Source organism: Rhinolophus sinicus, linkage group LG03 (genome assembly GCF_036562045.2).
Source record: "Rhinolophus sinicus isolate RSC01 linkage group LG03, ASM3656204v1, whole genome shotgun sequence".
Taxonomy (NCBI): Eukaryota; Metazoa; Chordata; class Mammalia; order Chiroptera; family Rhinolophidae; genus Rhinolophus; species Rhinolophus sinicus.
In genome coordinates, this window is record NC_133753.1 from 52,847,883 (window position 1) to 52,868,273 (window position 20,391).

Sequence of the window (20,391 nt, forward strand, 5' to 3'; positions counted from 1 at the left end):
ACTCACTCACTGATGCACCCAGAGCAACTTCCAGTCCTGCAAGCTCCATTCATGGTAAGAGCCCTAGACAGGTGTACATTTTTAATCTTTTATACCATAAAGAAAGTAGAGGGGCACTCATCTTAGCATGTCTTATTGATTGAAACTCCAGCCTTCCAGTCTTACAGATTCATGCCAAATTTTGCTGTTTATGTTTTATGTGACACTTCTATTTTCTTTTAGATCATTTTAAAGCCTGATCACAAAGCTCCCTATACTGCTAATTTTATTTCTTTATATGCTGGTTACCTCACTTTCCCAATGAAATAATAATGACTGCATAGTAATAATTTCATATATATATATATATATATATATATATATATATATATATGAAGCTCTTATATAATTTGAACATACTCCTTTTAGATATTCTAGTCCTAGTGCCATAACTCATTTTTCTGTATTTAAAATACAATAAATTTCTCACTTTGAGAATCCCATTTTCAGCTCCAAAGCCAGAACCAGAGAGGACATGGTCTCTCTCTTCAAAGATTCCATCTCACATTATCCTCAGCTCATTGTTGGTGAGATTTCCGTCTATAGTTGTATTTTCCATTATTGCATTATGTACCTTATCGGAGAAGAATCTTTCCTCAGGGCTGGCATGTATCTTCATAAATCTTTCTTTTCATTAGATTCCACAAAAAAAGTCCAACTCAAGTTATTTTAACCACTATCATTAATTTGATTTGGTGGTTTTCTTTATACTTTTCACATAAAATTATTTTCCCCTCTTTAAAATCTTGTCCTCTTTAAAATTGTGTAATATTTTCTGAAGAATAAGTTCTTTGTTCCAGGACTTTTGCAACATTCTCTAATCAAATGCTAAAAAATTCCAACCTGATCTAAATGCTCTGTGAGTTCAAAGGTGGGACAAACTGGGAAGAGCAATGGCTTTGTAATTAAATCATGGAGAGGTTATAGCCTATCCATGCTTGAGATGGAATGAGGAAATGTATTTTAAGAAAACAAGAACTGATAAAACTCATATTCTCAGAGATAGAAACAGTATCCTGTGAATTTGATTAGCATAAACCCATATCATCTCATTATCCCTGAGTGCATCAAATTTCTCAACCTGTAGTTCTTAGGAGTGAATACTGTGTTGGGGCAGAGGTATAAAGTGTAACAGCCATAAGAACTGACTGCAAACAGTCAGTCCCACCAATTCTCACTAAAAGTTTGTATGTAAAAAAAAATTTGTTTTCAAAGCATAAAATTATTATGAAATTATTATATAGATTGCTTTTGCTTTTCACTTATTTTGACTATCTGAGTGTTTTGCACTTATATACTAACCTCCGAGTAGTCTTTTCATTTGCCTTAACAGAGTTCTTAGTCTTCCCTTTTCCAATCTGTGACACAAATGTCTTTTAAGGAACCCTAATATTCAGAAATACCAGCACTTTTATAATTCTGGAGGTAATATGAAAGTAACTCAGATGCCATTCAAATGCTTCAGTACAAGGTTTCTATCACTTAATTAACAAACGTGGGGGAAAAATCTCTAGATACCACTGAATTTAAAAGAAAGAATCTTTAACTCATTAAGTCTCTCTGAAGCTATAAAGGCCAACTTTGCTTGGGCTTCTGGTTTAATTCACTTACTGATACCCCAACACAAAAATTACTTTAGCAGATATATGCCAGGCATTGGTTATTCATCTGGCTTTGCAATAACATTGGTTTTTCTAATTAATGTTCACTTTTAGGCATAAAATCTGGGTTGAGAATTTAAAAGATTCAGCAGGGACTGACAGATGTGAAAATCATTCCCAGCTCCAATGATTCTTTTATGTTCCTCTTCAGATAAATTTCTTCAGGACATCAATTCTCTGAAATTAAAAATATCCTGTTGGGGTTATGTTCTTTTGTGTCTTTCTTGTGGATGAGGTTTTCTTTTCTTATAAATCTATTTGAAATTGGATAGAATGGGCATAATCTTGTATTTATTTGTATCAATCGCATTCAGACATTATTTAACTTGGCTCATGTCATTTATTCCTTATGCACAGAAATTACATCTATCATTACCCCTCCAAAATTTGCCTTTGGGTAGAATGTTGAGAAGATAGGAGGAAGGTTATCCCTCTGGTTAAATTATTCCTGCATGAGAACATATATATTTTTCAAGGCTTATACAATATGAGGGTTTAATAATAAAATAAACAACATCCTTCATTTCCCTGACATCAAAGGCTCTTCCCACAAGGCCCGCTAAAGTTGTTAGCAAGAATCACAGGGAGAAAAAATGTCTCCAAAGTATCTCCCAATCCTTATAATCTGCTTTTCTGTACACAAACTTAGCATTTCTGAAATATTTGCTTAATATAATTATGTGAAGAAAAATGTTTTGATATTTGGAAATAAGGCAAAAGATGAGTATATACCTTTTTCATGTCACTCCAAAGCACTAATGACTTTGTCTAAGGATTATTTAAGTGGGGATTTTACTTATGCTTGACTTACTGTTTACTCTTGATTAGGGGCAAGATTCTGTGAAATTAGGTATTAACTTTAGATTTCTCTCTGGAAGTAAAGGTAACCCCAATGGTTATGGTTCTCTTGCCCTGTAGGACATTAATTAGTTTGCATCTGTTAGCAAATACATTTCAGCTTTCCTTTTTCTGAATAATTATATATCTTGAGTTCCTCAAATTCTCCCTTGAACCAGCTTTACCATCTTCATGGTTCCCTCAATAATGAGTTAAGAAATCCTTAATACATGCTCACTACAATATTTGTATAAAAAAGGAGTCTTAATTTTTTAAAAAATTATACTTTGATAATTCTCATGTTTAACACATAGCTCACTTTTGAGGCCAAAGCCTTCTATATATTATTCTCCTCCCAAGCTCTTTTTAACAAAACATGAGAGTAGGTGGATTCAAATTCTGTAAAACATGAGAAAACTATAAACTCCTGCGACATATTTCTGAATGCAAATATCAATCAAAGTATATTTTTCAAAATCTCTGTCACAGGTAAATACATGCACAAGGTTTTCCTTAAATTAAAAAAAACTATGTACAAGTTATGGATAGAATTTAACAGGTTGCATCAGGCCAATGTTTCAAATGAAGCAATTAGAACAAAATGGATAAATGACAAAAATCATATTTTTAAAAATATCACAGTGATGTGGAAGCCAAAAGACTGAATAATATTCCAGAGAGGGAAGAACCCTTTCTAATATGTTTATGCTGGCAAGCAATTTCCTTCTCTGGGAAAACTGGCTAATTCTGGGTTTGGATTAAGGATTGGACTTGGTGCAGGTAAAGGGACTAAAGTGGATTAAAGAAAAACCAGTGGATCTTTAGGTGGTTGCAAAGGCTGGCATGACAGGTTGGAAATTTGAGGAGCGCACACAAATACTACTCAAGAGAAAGTTGGAGTGGCAATATTAATATCAGAAAATTGGACTTCAGAACAGGAATATTTCCTGAGATAAAGAGGAAAATTACAGAATGACAAAGGGATCAGTTCACCATTCACACACAAAAAATGTTAAGTATACATGCTCTTAACAAAAGATCTTCAGAATACATGAAGCAAAACCTGGTAGAATTGAAAAAACATAGACAAATCCAAAATTGTGGTTGGCTATTTCAACATTTTTCTCTCTGGGATCAATAAAACAATTAGACCAAAAAAAACAATAAAAAATTAGAGGACCTGTACAACATTATCAACCAACTTGACCTAATTAATAGAACACTCCAACCACCACAGCAGATTAGTCATTCTGTTCAAGAAAATATGAAACATTCACCAAGATAGATGATATTCTGGGCCATGAAACAAACAACACATTTAAAAGAATTAAAGTCATACAAATTATGTGTCCTGGTCATAACAGAATTAAAATACAAAGAAAGATTTCTGAAAAAAATATTGTATTTGCTAATTGAAAAAACTCTTCTAAATAACTAATGGGTCAAAGAAGATCTTGGAAAGAAAATTAGAAAATATTTGGAATTAAATGAGAGTGAAAATACAACATAGCAAAACTATTGGGACACAGATAAAGTTGTTCTTAGAGGGAAATTTTTAGTGTTACTGCTTATATTGGAAAATTAGAAAGGTCTCAAATCAGTGATCTAAGTTTTATCTTAAGAAAGTAGAAAATTTATATGGAAAGGTAAAGGAGCTAGTACAGAAAAAAAATTGGAAAGAACAAAGTTGAAGGACTCTTCCTACATGGTTTCAAGATTTACTATACATAATCAAATAATCAAGACAGTGTGATATTGGTGAAAGGATAGACACATAGATCAATGGAACAAAGTAGTCCAAAAATAGACCCTCACATATATAGCCAATTGATTTTCAACAGAATTGCAAAGGCAATTCATTAAGAAAGTATCAGTCATCTTTTCAACAAATATAGTGTGGAAAAGTTGGACATCCATTTGAAAAACAAAACAAAACAAAATCTCAAATCCATAACATAAATGACACAAAACATTAAGTCAAATGAATAATAGGTATATGAAAAAATCTAAAGCTATAAAACCATTACAATAAAATACAGGATAAAGTCTTTGTGTTCTTAGGTCATGCAAATCTCAGAGACAGATTTCTTAGTTAATAATTTCATGTACCATAAAAGAAAAAAATTGATACTTTTTTCCACAAAATTAAAAGCTTCAGCTCTTTAAAAGAGCATAATGAGAAAATAAAAAGATAAGTGATAGACTGGGAAAAAATATTTGAAAAATGCTTATCAGTTAAAGGTCTCACGTCCCAAATATATAACAATTCTAAAAACTCACTAAAAAGAATACAAATGACTCAGGAAAAAAAATCTTGTTGAAAGATTTGAGATCATACTTTATCAAAAAAGATGGATAAGCACATAAAAAAGATGTGTTACATCAGTAATCTTTAGGAAAATGCAAATTAAAATTGCAGTGAGATTCCACTACACACTTACTAGAATGACAAACAAAAAAACTTGACAATATCAAGGGCTGATGAAGATGAGGAATTTTTATACATTATTGGTGGGAATTTTAAAATGGTATGACTACTTTGGAAATGAGTTTTCAGTCTCTTACTTATCAATTTAAATGTATACTTACCATATGACACAGCAATCCAACTCCTAGATATTTACCAAGTAAAAAGGAAAACTATGTTCACATCTAGAGCAGTAGGTGAATGTTCATAAGAACTCTTAAAAATCACCAAAACTGGTAACAAGTTAAATGTATTATTCATAAGAGTCAAAAAGTTGCAACAGCAATTCTAAATTTTCATGTTCAAATAACATAGCTGCAAACAATGTAAGCAAACATTGATAGAAGTACAGGAGAAATAGCAAAATTCCCAATCATAGTTTAATACATCTGTCACTGATGTGTTAGACCCAAAAGAATTAGGTAACAAAAATCATAAATTAAATAGAATATTTGAACAAAATTATTGACAAATTTGGCCTACTTGATATATGTATATAGGACACTACACCAAGCAACTACACAATACATATTCTTTTCACGTGCATGTGAAATATTTACCAAAACATACTATGTGCTATGCATAAGGCAAATCTGAACAAACTTCAAAAAATTAAAATTATATAGGGCATGTTTTTGGGCTATGGTGGAATGAAACTAGAAATCAATTAGTAAAAAGATAACTAGAAATTTTATGTGTTTAGAAATTAACTAACACTCTTCTAAATAGCCCAGTAGTAAGAAAGCAAAACAAAAATCAGACATTGAAAATACAAGACACCAAAATTTATGGGATGTGGCTAAAGCAATGTGTGCTGGTCAATTATTTATTGCCTTACAGCTCCAAATTCCACCTGTTTTCCTGCTTTGTGAAAATGGGTTTGGGCCCTTTAAACATTTTTCCTTGACAGCTGTTAAGTTTGTCATTAGAGGGCACTGGAAATACATTACAGGAGGAAAAGTTTTTGCTTCCTTGTTCTGGTGTGCTGGCTGAGCAAGCTTCTCCAGGATGCACCACTTTCTCCAGCACTAGTCTTCTGCAGTGAGCAGTGGCCAGAAGCAGCCCGCAGTTTTCCCTGGCACCTCCCTCAGGGGTTTTTATAGCAAAGGGCCTCCAGTGAGACATCTCCCTGTAACGAGTTTCCCTGGCACCCCAGAGGGTCAATCGAGACCATTTTAGAGGATGGCACCACAGTAACTTCTCTGCCATCCAGTGATCCCCAGTGGTGTCTTCCATGGCAAGGTCTTAACATCAGGCCTGGGAGGGCCTCTTCCTTGGGTGTGCTATCTTGGCTCTAGGGATTAGTGGCTTTTCCCTGTATCTACTATTCTTATACTCTTTAGAATCCTCTTTATTTCTTTCTAATCTCTCATTACTACAATTCCCTGGTATGGTTAAAATTCTTTACATTATATTTTTTTCTGTTCAAATTACTGTGTGATTTCTCTCTCCTAATTGGACGTTTTGACTTACAGTGCTTAAAAGGAAATTGACTTTAAGTGCATATATTAAACAAATAAAAAAATTAAAATCAATTTCTAAGTCACCATCTCAAGAAGTTACAAAAAGAATAAAAAAATAAAAGGAAACTAATAAAAATAAAACAGAAATTGATAAAACAGAAAGCTGAAACAAGAAAACTCAACAAAGCAAAAGTTTGTTCTTTTAGAATACGATTACCTCAACAGATACAAAAAGGCACCCAATTAAATTAACCACTAGTTCATAATAAAAAACTCTCAGCAAACTAGGAATAGAAGAGAACTTCTTTAATATGATTAATTTATATACAAATAGCCTACTGCTAACATATCATATGGTAAAATGGTGAGTGCTTTTTCCTGGAGTTCAGCAACAGCTCAAACATATTTATTTTATTACTCATTTTAATCATTGCTCTGCAGATCCTAATTAATGCAACAAGGCACAAAACAAGAATCATGAGGTATGAATAATGGAAAGAAGTAAAATTGTCATTGCAGGTGAAATGGTTGTAAATATAGAAAAACTCAAAAGAATGTATACACTATTAGAATTAATAAATGAATTTAGCTAAATCACTAGATATAAAATCAATAAACAAAAATCTGTTTTATTTCTATGTATTTGTAAAAAACAATTAATAAATAAAATTTTAGAACAGTACTATTAACAATAGCTTTGAAAAACCTCAAATATCTAGAAGTGAATCTGATGAAAGACATGCAAGCTCACTAAGCTGAAAACTACAAAGTACAGCAGAACCAGGAAATATTAAAAAGACTAAACAAATAGATAGATATACCATGTTCATGGATTTGGAGACTCAATATTGTAAAAATGTAAATTCTCCCAATATTAATTTATTGACTCAGTGCAATCCCAATCAAGATCCCACCAGGTTTTTCTGTTGAAATTTATTAGAGGATTCTATAATTTATACAGAAATACAAACAACATATAATAGCCAAGAAATCAGGAAGAAGAAATTGAGGTAAAATTTACAAGATCAGATATCAAAACTTAGCATAAAGCTACAATACTTAAGACAGTGTGGTACAGTAAGTAAAACAGTGAAACAGAAGAGAGTACAGAAATAGGCCCACACATATATAGTAACCTGATGTACAACAAAAGTGCCACTGTAATTTTAGGGTAATAAGAGTTTTGTGTGGTTTTTTTTTTTTCAAAAAATGATGCCGAAACAATTGTGTAATTCATATGTAACAAACAGACTTTAATTCTATTTTACAAAAATTAGTTCCAATTGGAGATAGACCTGATATGAAAGGAAATTTTCTAGAACAGAGGTCAGTAAATTTTTTCTGTAGAGGACCAGATAATCAATATTTTTGACTTTGTGGTCCAGATGGTCTTGGCTACAGCTCCCCATCTCTGGTATTATAGCACAAAAGCAGTCATAGATGAATGGTAATGGCTGTGTTCCAATAAAAATTTATTTACAAAAAAGGTGGCAGACCACATGGCCATAGTTTTCTGATCCCTGTTCTAGAAGATAACATAGAAGAATATTTTTTACATTGGGGTAAGCAGTGATTTCTTTAAAAAGTCCCCAAAAAACCAAAAACTATAAAAGAAAAGATTGATATGTTAAAGTTCTGAAATTCTATTTATCAAAAGATATCATTAAGAGAGTGAAACAAGACACAGCCTAAAAGAAGATATTTGTGATATATATGCATATACGAAGGTCTGACAACTAAGTTCGAGAACTTTTTGCAACGCTGTTGCTAACCTTTTTTGATATCAGAGGGATTATTCATTATGAATTTGTATCAAATGGACAAACAGTTAACCAAGTTTACTATTTGGAAGTGCTGAAAAGGCTGCATGAAAAAGCTAGATGACCTGAACTTTTCGCCAACAATTAATATTCCAATGTAACATAATTAAGTCAGTCATTTACCTACCAGTGGATACTTAGATTATTCCTAATTTTTCACTATTTGAAACAGTGCTGCAACAAACACTCTTGAATTTTCTTTGCGCACACAAATATGTATTTTGTTGTGCACTACAATTAATTTCTTTTAAAGTTGAGGAAACAAAATTGTTGAGTAAAAGAAATTGTAGAGTAAAAATTTTTGTAAATTCTGCCAAATTGCTTTCTAAGAAAGCCTTACAAATTATATTCTAACCAACTGTACCTGAAAATACCTAATTCCTCACACTTTTATAAGCACTAGATATGAATCTTTAAAAATTTTATCAGTTCTAAGGGCAAAAAATGCAACTCACTGTTATTTAAAATTATAGTTCTAGTCATCATTGATATTTCTTCTTATTGAAGTGATTATATCTTTTGCACATGTTTATATTAGGTTGTTTGTATTTTTCTTATTGATTTTTTGTGTTTTATATATTATATCTATGTCTGTATATAGAAAATATATTTGTAATATGTTTATATATATTTAAAAATAGAAAATATCTTCCCCTGGTTTGCCACCTTTAACTTTTCTTTTTCTTATCACATGACATTGGCTAAGATTCTCAAAACAATATTGAAAAGTGGGAAAGCTTTTACTACTTCGTCATCTTTAATTAAAATAGCGAAATTTCTACTTCTGGTTTGCTAAAATGGTTTTCTTTCTAAACAAAAATAGGAGTCAAATTGTATCAACTGCTTTTTTGCACCTCAAGATAATTATGTATTTTTCTTTAATTTGAATATAAATACTTGCATTAATATATTCTGAATTTTGAATCAACCTTAAATTTGTCAGATAAACCCTACTTAGCTATGACTTTTAAAAATACATTTCTGGATTCATTTTGCTAATACTTAGGAGTTCTGTGTTGGTGTTCATAAACAAGTGTATGCTTTCCTTGTATAGTTTTAATATCCAGGCCATGTCAGCCTCAATGTAAATGAAATAGAAAACTTCTATTTTTCCCATACTTTCAGTTTAGTAATTAATATAGCAAGAGATTATTTGTTCCTTTCTTGTAGAACGATCTGTGTTTGGTGACCTTTTATAAGAGATAGAATTTTGATTCTTTTCAATGTACGTACTGTGCTCTTTGGTGTTTGTTCATTTAAGGTGAGTATCTTCTCTTGGACCAATGTTGGTGACTTATAGTTTATAGAAATCATTTTAATCTAGATTTGTCTAATTTATTAGCTTAAATTTAGTATTTATCTCAGACTTTTTAGAATCTACTCCAAACCTATAATTATGTCCCCTTCTCAATTCTGATGTTGATCACTCTCTCTCTCTCTCTCTGTCTCTCTCTCTCCCTTGGCTGGACATTCTAGACTTTTGACATTTTTGGTTCTTTTCAAAGAATCAGATTTTAGTTTTAGTCAAATTTACTTTTCTCCCTATTTCACTCATTTCTATTTTTTCTTTAGTTATGCTTTTCTCATATACTTATATTGTTCCTCCTTTAGCTTCTTGAATTGTATCTATGGTTTACTTCAATTCAATCTTTTCTTATTTTCTAATGTGTTCATTCAAGGGTGTGTATTTTTTCTTAGTATATGTAGATTTTGATTTGTATTGATCTCATTGTCCTTCTTATTGTAGTGGTTAGATATACTGGCTCTGGACCCTACTATCAGGTTCAGATTCCAACTCCATCATGTATTGACTCTGTGCCCTTAGGCAGGTTATTTAACAGAGCTTTGTGTTTTGGTTCCTCATCTGTGAAATGAGATGATAATGAAATCAACCTCTCAGAATTATTGTGATAATAAAATGAGATATCTATGTAGATTACTTAGTACAATGCTGGTTGTATAGTAATGATTAATAAATTTTAGCTATTGTTATTTTGAAATAATTGAAACTTCATTAACATTTTTTATTAAAATTATTCAAAGTTAAAGTTATTTAAGAGTGTTTTTTAATTTCCAAATTTATAAAAATTATACTTCTTGTTTATTAATTTCAAATTTTATTGCAGTGTGTTCAAAGAATGTGACCTAAGTGATTTCTTATCTGGGAATTATTAACATTTTCTTTGTGTTTTAGAAGCTAGATAATGTTGCATGTGTTTGAAGAGAGTGTGCATTCACCACTTATTGCAGAAAAGTCCTTTATACCTATTCAATGAAGCTTCTTTATTGTTTTATTCAAATCCTCTCTAACCTTACTTGCTTTTTTTCTACTTGATCTGGCAGTTTCTGAGGCATTTTGAAGTCTTCCAAAACGGCTCTATATTTTCATTCTTAGTTGTATTTCCATCAGTTTTTACTTTATAAGTTATATTATAAACATGAGTTTTGGTGTTACAGTGTTGGGATTGTAAAGATTCATTATTAATAGAATTTCTTTGGAATTGTATTTTTCATCAATGTGAATGTTCTTTATCTTGTCACATTAAATTCTTGTCTAACATTAAGGTTACCATCCTTACCCGTTTTTAGTATTTGGTTGATATATCTTAGCATGTTCTTTTATTTTCAACCTTCTTTTTAGATGTATTTCTTATAGCTTATAACAAGATATGTTGGTATTCTTGTTTTACCAAATTTGAGATTCTTTGCCTTTATTGAAGAAATTGAATCCATTTGTTATGTACTGTGATTATTGACAGTTTAACTTTTTTCCTGCCTTCTCGTTGTGTGTGTGTGTGTGTGTGTGTGTGAGAGAGAGAGAGAGAGAGAGAGAGAGAGAGAGAGAGAGAGAGAGAGAGAGAGAGAGAGAGATCTTGGTTTTAGAACTTCCCTCCTCTCTATCATGACTTGTCTCTGCCATCTTTATGTTGCAGTCATCTAGAACCCAACATCTAGTGTTGACCTGCAGGCTGTCAGTCCTGCTGTCTGTCTTGTAAATAAAGTTTTATTGGAACACCATCAGGCATATTCATTTACATATTATCTATGGCTACTTTCACACTACAGCAGCAGAGCTGAGTAGTTGCAACAGAGACTGAACCACAAAGCAGAAAATATTTACTCTCTGGCCTTTTACAGAAAAAGTTTGCCAACATCTAATCTAGAGTTTAATTTTATGTTACTAATTTTTAAACATATGCCATATTTAGTTGACCACATGTTAAGAAGTTTCTTTCCTCTCTATTGTTTCTTTAACATCTTCATCTTTCTTAGCTTTATTATTTATTTTGTTAGAGTTCATCCTATAGCCATCCTTTTAAGGAGATTCTATTGGTGATCCACATCTGCTTAGTATTTTTTTAATCATGTTTTTTTATCTCTAAGATCACTGTTTGCTTCCTTTTCATGGATATAATAGCAGCCTCATTCTCTTTGAGGATAATTGTTATATGTTTAATACTTATAAGTATATATTTTACTTCTAATGTCTTAAAATTATAAAATAAAATTTCTAAAATAAATTTATACTTATTTTGAAATTTTAATTACTAACTCTCATTCCATAGTTATTATTTCAGAACTTACTGAGTTTGGTACCTCTACTAACTTGTACTTTTCTTGTGTTTGATTATTCTTGTACTTTGTAAATGAGGAGCCCTGTTAGCACTCTACTTCTGCTTAATGTGGGTTGACTGGTGATTACAGAGGAAGAGAAGGACAGCATACTGCTCAGCAGAGCATTTATTTTCAGGGTGAGGAGTCTCGCTGTCCCTCCTAAGGTCCACTGCTACTGTTCCCAGGACCCACGGGCTCACTGCTTTACTCCGTGGACCATTCTGAGCAGGAGGAGGAAAAGGGATCAGCAGTCCAGTTGCTCCAAATGCAATGTCTCAGTTCATCACTCTGGTTGTTACCCCAGGACCCTCTACTCACTGGATCTGATGTCTCTCAGCTGAGAGCTTCCCTGAAATTGCTTCTACCCTCTTAGCAGTTTTGAGCTTAGAAGTATTTGTGGTTCAGTTGCTCTAGTTTGTTTTTCCAGGTCCAATACCATCTCCTCAAAATTTCTGATACATTGGTGGCACTTTTGGTTCCCAGTCCTGTAACCAATTATTCTCCTTCCTTTCCCCCTCCCTCCCATCTCTCAACCTTTTCTGTCATTTCATGAGATTTGACAGAGATATGTTTCCTTCAGTCTGACATCTTAATTTAATCTTCATATGCAGGATTTTTAAATTAACTCTTTCAAAACACCATTAAATATAATTTATTTGTGGGTGGTAACTTATTATCTTACCATTTTTTATTTCAAAACATACTCAGAAAGAGTATCTTTGTCACACAAAGAAATTTGAAGCCCTACTCCAACAATATATCTGAGAGGATTTGAAATGATAAAATGACTTTCACCAACTCTAATGGAAATGGGTATTTAGTCTTGAGTCACTTGCCTTTAAAAATAGAGTGGGTAGTCTATTCAGTTAAAAAGTGTTTGTTCATGGGGGTGGGAGACGCTGGTTACAGAAGAGCTATAATTATTTTCCACCTAATAACAAACTTGACACATTAGGCAGTGATCAGTGACAGTTGTGACATTTTCAGTCAGAAAAATTTGGCTAACGAGCTCATCCTGTTTTGGAATTCTACCACCATCCTGCCATACCTCATCCCCTGCCTGCCAAGTAGCCTGTTCAGAATACATCATGAGCTAACTAACTTTATCAGTTTTTAATACTGATTTAGGGAACTCTTCCTAGAGTAGCTAGAAAGCATATACTCTGACCCCCCACATTATTTGGCATTTAAGTCCCTGAAAATCTGTGTTGCTGGTCTCAATCACCTTTCTTTCTGGACCTCAGAAGGCATGGATATGTTTGAAATTCCTATGAATACTCTGAGATTTCCCAAGTGATTATTAACACCTTCACCTCTTTCTCCTTTTTCAGCCTGGGGTTAGTGATTTGCAGGGGTTTGCTGTCAGACACCTCGGTACACTCCCAGAACTCTCTAAAACAGCATTTGATGAATCTCTCAATTTTCTTTGCTTGGAGTAGGCAAACATTTTTTTTGTCGCTTGCCATCAGTGATGCCTATCTCACTATCTGCTGTGCCCCAATTTCAACCTGGCAGGGTTTGAATGCCCTTCCATGCTCTAATCAAGGAATCTCCCATGACAATTGCCTCAGGTACTGTGTGGCCTTGGGTGACCATGACCTGTGCTTTATCAGATTTTAAAGTGGTGGCACATGGTCCAGAGGCTGCTGGCACTTTTGGTTTTCAGGGCACCTGTCATTGTCAGGGCCTTTGTCCTTTACCCTATGTCTTCCCTGCTCCTCTCCACCTCCCCAGGAACAGAAAAGAAGGAAAAGTCACATGTATTTGGCTCTTACTATGTGCATTGTGCTAGGTATTTTCACAAATATTTTGCATCAAAGACTCAGTATAACTGCGAGGAAGTTATTATCCCCATTTTTACTAATTAGGAAACTGAGGCTCCGATAGGTGAAGAACTTGACTGAGACAACAGAAGTGGCAAGTGGTATGGCTGGGATTTGGATCCTGGACTCTCAGCTCCCAAGCCCAGGGGGTCTCCCTGAGAGTGAGCCTGGAGCCTGGCCCACCTAGGAGTGTGGATCTGAATTCAGATGAGAAACTGGAGCATAAAGGGAGAACATAGCTGACTCTTCTCCTTAAAAGGAACAGGGCTGGCTAAAGTACCTTTAAAACTGGAGAATTGTAGCAACAAATGTTAAGCTGAACAGACAAAATTGGCTGCGTGGGAAATTTTTGTAGAACCATGGAGATGTAAATTTTAACTATGAATTAACTAAGTTCTCAGTTCCTGCACTATTATTATAGACTAGCTATTGAGTTTTCTAATTAGCCCATTCTGTTTTTTCTGGCATTCTGCTTTTTTTTTTTTTTTCCTTGGCCTGAACAAAAGATACTCTTTCTAACTCAATAACTCCATTCAGTAAACAGTTATTGTTTGGCTACTTTTTGGTAGGGACTATGTGTATGTTGGAGATACAGAGAACAATAGTACTAGGAGCTTGGGGTGGGGAGGGTAGATATAAGAAATCGACAAGTACACCTACATTTACCATATAATGAGAGAGTGTCTCTGACACAAGGTTGTGGAAGGTACTATAGGACCATAAAAAAGAGATGGTTAATTCAAACAGGGTGGGTGAGGAGTGGGAAATGGATAAGGGGAGACTTCTGAGAGAATGCAATTTTTGACATATGATTGAGCCCTTCAGGTGATCAGGGTTATAACTATATGTTTAAGAGTCATTTGGAGGATGAGAGATTCTCACCAAAGTAAGGGAACAGTGAAAACCTTGTCCTGTTCGGTATGAGAAGATAAATCAGTTGCTAGAACTGCACTGGAATCTAAATGAACTTTTAGTTCCTGAGCTGCCTTGAAGTATCTATGAGATCACTTGTATGTATGTTCCTGGGTTTCTAGGTGGTTTTTCTGGATTTCCCAGAATAAGGCCTGGCCAATTATCTTCCACATTTGTGCCCCCTTACGCTGGAGCTCCATCAGAAAATCTACTCAGTCCCTGGGCCTATTGCTCCTAATATAGGCCTTTTCAGCTTGTCTTCTCAGTTTCTCCTCACTTATTGCCTCTACTGCTTGCTGTTGTCTAATGGTTTCTGAGGCCTGCCTTCTCTTGTGTGTCTTTCAGCTACTGTTTTTACTGCCAACTGCCTAACCCTCTCTCTTTATCATATTCATATTCTCCAAGAAATGAATCAATTTGTTAATTAATTACTAACCTCTTCCTTGGGCAAAGCTCTTACATTCAGCCAGGTCACAGGTCACTATCTAGTGAGCCGATTGGTTGCCCTTGTGTTGGATGCTGAACCCTCTACCAACCAGGGCCCAAGCCTACAAGTGACAAGGATGGAGGCCTCCATCAAGAGAGCTCATTAGAAGGCAGCCTTAAAAGGAGCAGACAGCCTGAGACTTGGTTGCTTCAGGCGAATGACACTGACACTCTAGAGGTGCTATAAATGAAAACAACTAACATCAACCACAATACTCGCTTGTTCCTTCCTGTAACTTCAGATGATGGTAGAGGGGGAAAGGATGAAGAGAAATAGAAAGTTCCTGGGAATAAGTATGTTTATGTACAAGAAAGAGCATAGAAATAAATATATCCAAGAAAAGGAGACAAGTTAGCCTACTTCATAGGAAATTATCTTTCCTGAGGTCCATTCCTCTTCTGAAATACAGAAGAGATGAGGGTAGTGAATGTGATACTTAATTTTGTGTCAACTTGGCTAGGCTAACTTTCAATTAAACAGTAATCTAGTGTTGCTGTGAAGATATTCTGTAGATGTGGTTAACATCTACAATCAGTTGGCTTTCAGTAAAAGACTTTATATTTCATAATCTGGGTGGGCTCCATGCAATCAGGTGAAAGGCCTTAAGAGTAAAACAGATTTTCCTGAGGAAAAAGAAACTCCAACTGTAGACTTTAGCATCTCCTCCTTCCGGAGTTTCGGGTCTGCTGGCCTGCCTTAGAGATCTCAGACTTATCAGCCCTCACAATCATGTAAGCCCATTCCTTTAAATGATCTATTATAATATTATAATAAATATTAAATATATAAACATAATAAATATTATAATAAAATCTACTTATGGTCTCTGATAGAACCCTGCCTTATACAGTGAGTACAGAAGCTCAGACTTGGAATTTGGTACCCGATATAACCTTAGTCGTCAGCTGTTCACTCCAATTAGGCCACTCTCCTGGGAGTCTCTTCTTGTGCCTGCTCATGTTCCTGTTTCTGTTCACACTGCTTTTCCCTTCTCACTTGCCTCCACTCTTTCTTCCACCTTTATAAACTCCTTCCCTTTCCTTATACTCTAGCTCCGTCCCGGGTCCTCTATGAAGCCACCTTTGATTACTTTAGTTACTTCTGCTCTTTTCTTTCTCTAAACTCAGCAGGTATTAGCTGTGCCATTCACTGCAGTTCTTAATCTTACATATCTCACCTAACATTGTTTTGTATTTAGTGTCCACCACTAGTAGGTATAAATTTGCAAATACAGGTTTGAGTGTGCAAGAAATGCCACGTTTCTTTATTTTGTTTAAATCAAATTAAATTCACCCCAAATTTTAGTACTTCCAGCCTTAATTCTGCTGGAGTAGATGAAAAGTCAATCCCAGGTATTATTGGGCTTCCCTCCTTTCCTCCCTAGAGCTGCACTAGAGTCTTTGAAGATTTACGTTGAGCTTAGAAAATGGGGGAAGATGGACTTTGGTGCCCTCATTCTTTAGGGATATATGGTCCCTAGAAACCAAGCGAAACTCTGCTCATGGACCAAGTGTGGCAGGGGCACCCAGCTTCTCTGAGTTATCACACATCCATTCGAGGTTTGAATATTTATTGGGGTCCTTCTAGGAAGCACAGCTGGTATCCCCACTACTGGAATATCGACCTTTTACTCCTTTCCAGTTTAGGGAATTTTTTCTTTTTCTATAATTCCACTTATCCCCAACCCCTCCTTCTTTTTTCCTTCCTTCCTCCCTCTGTCCCTCTCTCCCTCCTTCCCTCCCTCTCTCCCTTCCTTCCTCCCTCCCTTTTCCTTGCTACCCAGATGCCTTTACATCTTTAATCCCCTAGCAAAGTCTCCTCAAGGAGCAAGGAACCTGGAAGGCAGATCTCTGGGCACAACTCCAGGGATAACACTGACATTGCATTTAAGGAACTGTGGTCTAGGAGGCTTCATTTACAATGTGAGTGGTGCCCCCCATCCCCGAGTTGTCTAACAGAGAGTTCCTGCCAGACAACTTCTTCTGCCTCGGAATACTCCCTTGAAACTTGTTTGGAATGGAGGGGAGGGATAATATACGGAGAACATAAACCAAATTAATAGCTCAATAAATTATCCTGTTAACACACTTATTTTTGTTGTTTGTCCCCTATATTTTTACTTTACTTTTAAAAAGATGTGTGGGCTGATGTCTAGTGTTCGAATTAGAGTATGAACTTAAAGGTCAGAACAATACTGTGTTTACCACTTATTTTTAAATCTGAGGTCCTGGCATAATAATTTGTACATAATAGGCACTTAAATGTGCCTTGAAAGGAACCGAGGAATGATAGAGTTGGTGATTACTGATTAGGCTCTGCCTGTTCAGACTGCACCATCACTGACTTCCTCCATGTAGGTTTGGCTTTAGTGTCTTTTCTTTGTCACTTTTAGGGTTAGGCAAATATGAATATGCTTTTACTTTACCTGCTTCTGTTCACAGCTGCTGCTGGTCTGAAATTCCAAGATATCAGGTTTGTACTTGGGACCTTTTTAGCCCAAAGTAAAAGTAAACACTTCCTTTAAAATGCAAACATATTAACTTGAACCTTTTTTAATATAAAGAGAATTGCAGGACACGACATAAACATGTATAAGGTCACAACAAATTTCTAAGTGAAATCGAAGCAGGACCTGGTATTCATTTTCATAATACCTTTCTCTTGAAAAGCCAAGTACACTGTGAGAACTTTATCCCATTAATCCTTAGAGATAAGTAAAGGGACCTGAAAGAATGGCTTGTATAGACAGGGTCACGTAGCCAGGTAGTGGCAGCGCCACTACCATGCCTACTATTTGAATAGTTAGGCTAACTTTGCCTTAACATACCATTGTTTTAATCACACAATGGAGTATTTGTTCTCTAACAGGAGAATTCATATTCTCACATCATACTTACATTAGTACGTGTAACATGGAGAATATTTATCCAAATTTGCCAGTATGCATTTGGTTTTGAATCCTACACCCTCCTTCTTCTGTAATCTTGCTTCTTCTTTTATTGTTTCCCTCCCTGCTTCTCCCACCTCCCTCCCTCTAATGCTATTAAAAGTAGGATGAAAATTCAATTATATTACAGCAGTGGAACTTAATATATCAGCTCCTCTGGCACTACATGCAGGTTGAAAGACAACAGCATAGCCCAAGGAAATTAACCAATTCTTTCTGATATGGAGAATGATTTTTTTTGGAGGTGGAAAGCCTTCCTTCCTTATTCCCTCAAATAATAACATGCAAGTGATAACGTATTTCTCTTTCAGCTTCTAGAGGGAAAAGTTTGCAATGGAAGAAGACAGAGCAAGTAATAATCAAGAGAAAAGAGAATGAAGAAATACTTTGTCTTTACTTTTAAGGAGGAAAAAAGGAGAGTAGGGTAGAACTTTATCTTTTCTGTATCTGTAAACCACCATAATTTGTGGAAATGAAATGTACACTCTAAGCACTTGACCAATATTTACCACTGACAAAACCTGTTTTAGGCCTCATCTTTTGTCAGAACAATCATGACTAATAACATAGAGTAACATTTTGTAAAATGGGCTTGTGTCTCTTGCCCCATCGTTTTCCTCTACTATACACTTCATTACTAATCTGAGCACAGAGCTAACACTGAGCTATGCACTGTTCACACATCCCATGTGACCTGTCATGGCTTCACACCAGTGCTCATGCTGCTCTTGACCTAAAATCCTCTTCACTCAGTGCTATGTCTACTGAACTTCTTGTCATCCAATGAGACTCAATTCAAATGCTAGCCAAAAGGCCTTCTCCTAACAGCTCTTTTACCTTGAACAGGAATACCTCCCTCCACTATGTCTCCACAGTATTAGTAGACATGATTCTATTTTAGAGCTCATCATCCTGTATAATTAATACATATTAACATGTTTCTCTGCTCCAAAGAATGTAAACTACTTCAAGTTGGGACCAGGTTTTATTATTTATGTGTATTTTCTGTGCCCAATACTATTACGTATCAGGCATGTCAAATTTATGATAAATGTATATGCTACAGTCTGGACAGCATAGAAAGTTTAGTTTCACAAAGGAGACAAGGTTTGCAGGCACAAGAGAGCAAGATGGTATAATGTGTTTGGCTAAGAAAATTAAGATTAGGTAACTACTGAATTCAATAAACATTTACTGAACACCTAAGAGTAAAGAATTCTATCCCAGGACTACTAGGATAAATAAACTGTAGTCATTACTTTTGAGGCGTTCACAATCCATCCACCTTGTAGATTATCTTCTATATGTGTACAGCACTTCTGTGATTTAGATATCACTTTCCATGCTGTTCCTCATAACAACCCTGTGAAATAGGTCATTATTTTCATTTTTATAGAGATGGAAACAGAGGGTTTGAATTCCCAGGTCTTCTCACTCCAAAACTGGACTATTTCTTCTCTACTATATCAGTGTTTCTCACAATTTTCCACTTCTGAGTACACTTTTGTCGGGAGAATAGACTTATACTCCTCAGGGTTGGGAAATATAAACTCAAAATTTAGTGTGTAATCTTAAAAATTCATGCTTACTATAATGTTTTCCATGACTTCTCACTGAGTCAAACTGAAGGTCTGAGAAAATAAGCTTCATTGATTCTGGGTCCTTGAGGACCTTAGTACAGGGTTTCAACACAGAGGGGGACATACACAGTTTCAGAAGCACATGGCTCCACTGCTACCTTTATTCAGGGGTCTGGGTTTAGCTTGAGTCCCAACCCAAGATTTTGGGTAACTTCATCAGGTTTCTTTTAGGTTTCTAGTGGCATAATTGTATCACAGCCCTCTCTGAAGACGGTAACAAAATGCACACTCTACTCCCAGATGTTAAATGAGTAGTGGGGACTATAACCCTTTTCTCCCTGATGTCTCATTCTGGCAACAAAGTCTCTTCAGTCTGATACTATCTGCCACTCCTTTCGTCGCTGGTTGAACCTAAAAGAGTCCCAGATGTCTCCTCCAATCACCTGTTTGTAGTACTTCAAGGCCCCAAAGCCTCAGCGATGCCCTCTTCAGCACCGCCACTAGAGGGCAGCTCAGGGAGGCAGCTCTGCTGAGCCCTCTAGTGGCGGCTGGGGTGATATGGCTCCTTTATGGAACCTATTAAAAACCTCAAAAGTTGCACTCGGGAAGCCAGCCTGTGTGACACCCAGTAGCGAACTTTTAAAGAAACGTCTTGGTTCTCAGCTTCCTTTTCTTAAGGCCTTTGGCAGGTCTCAGATACATTACCTTTCATGGATGAATCTCCCACACCCTAGGATCTC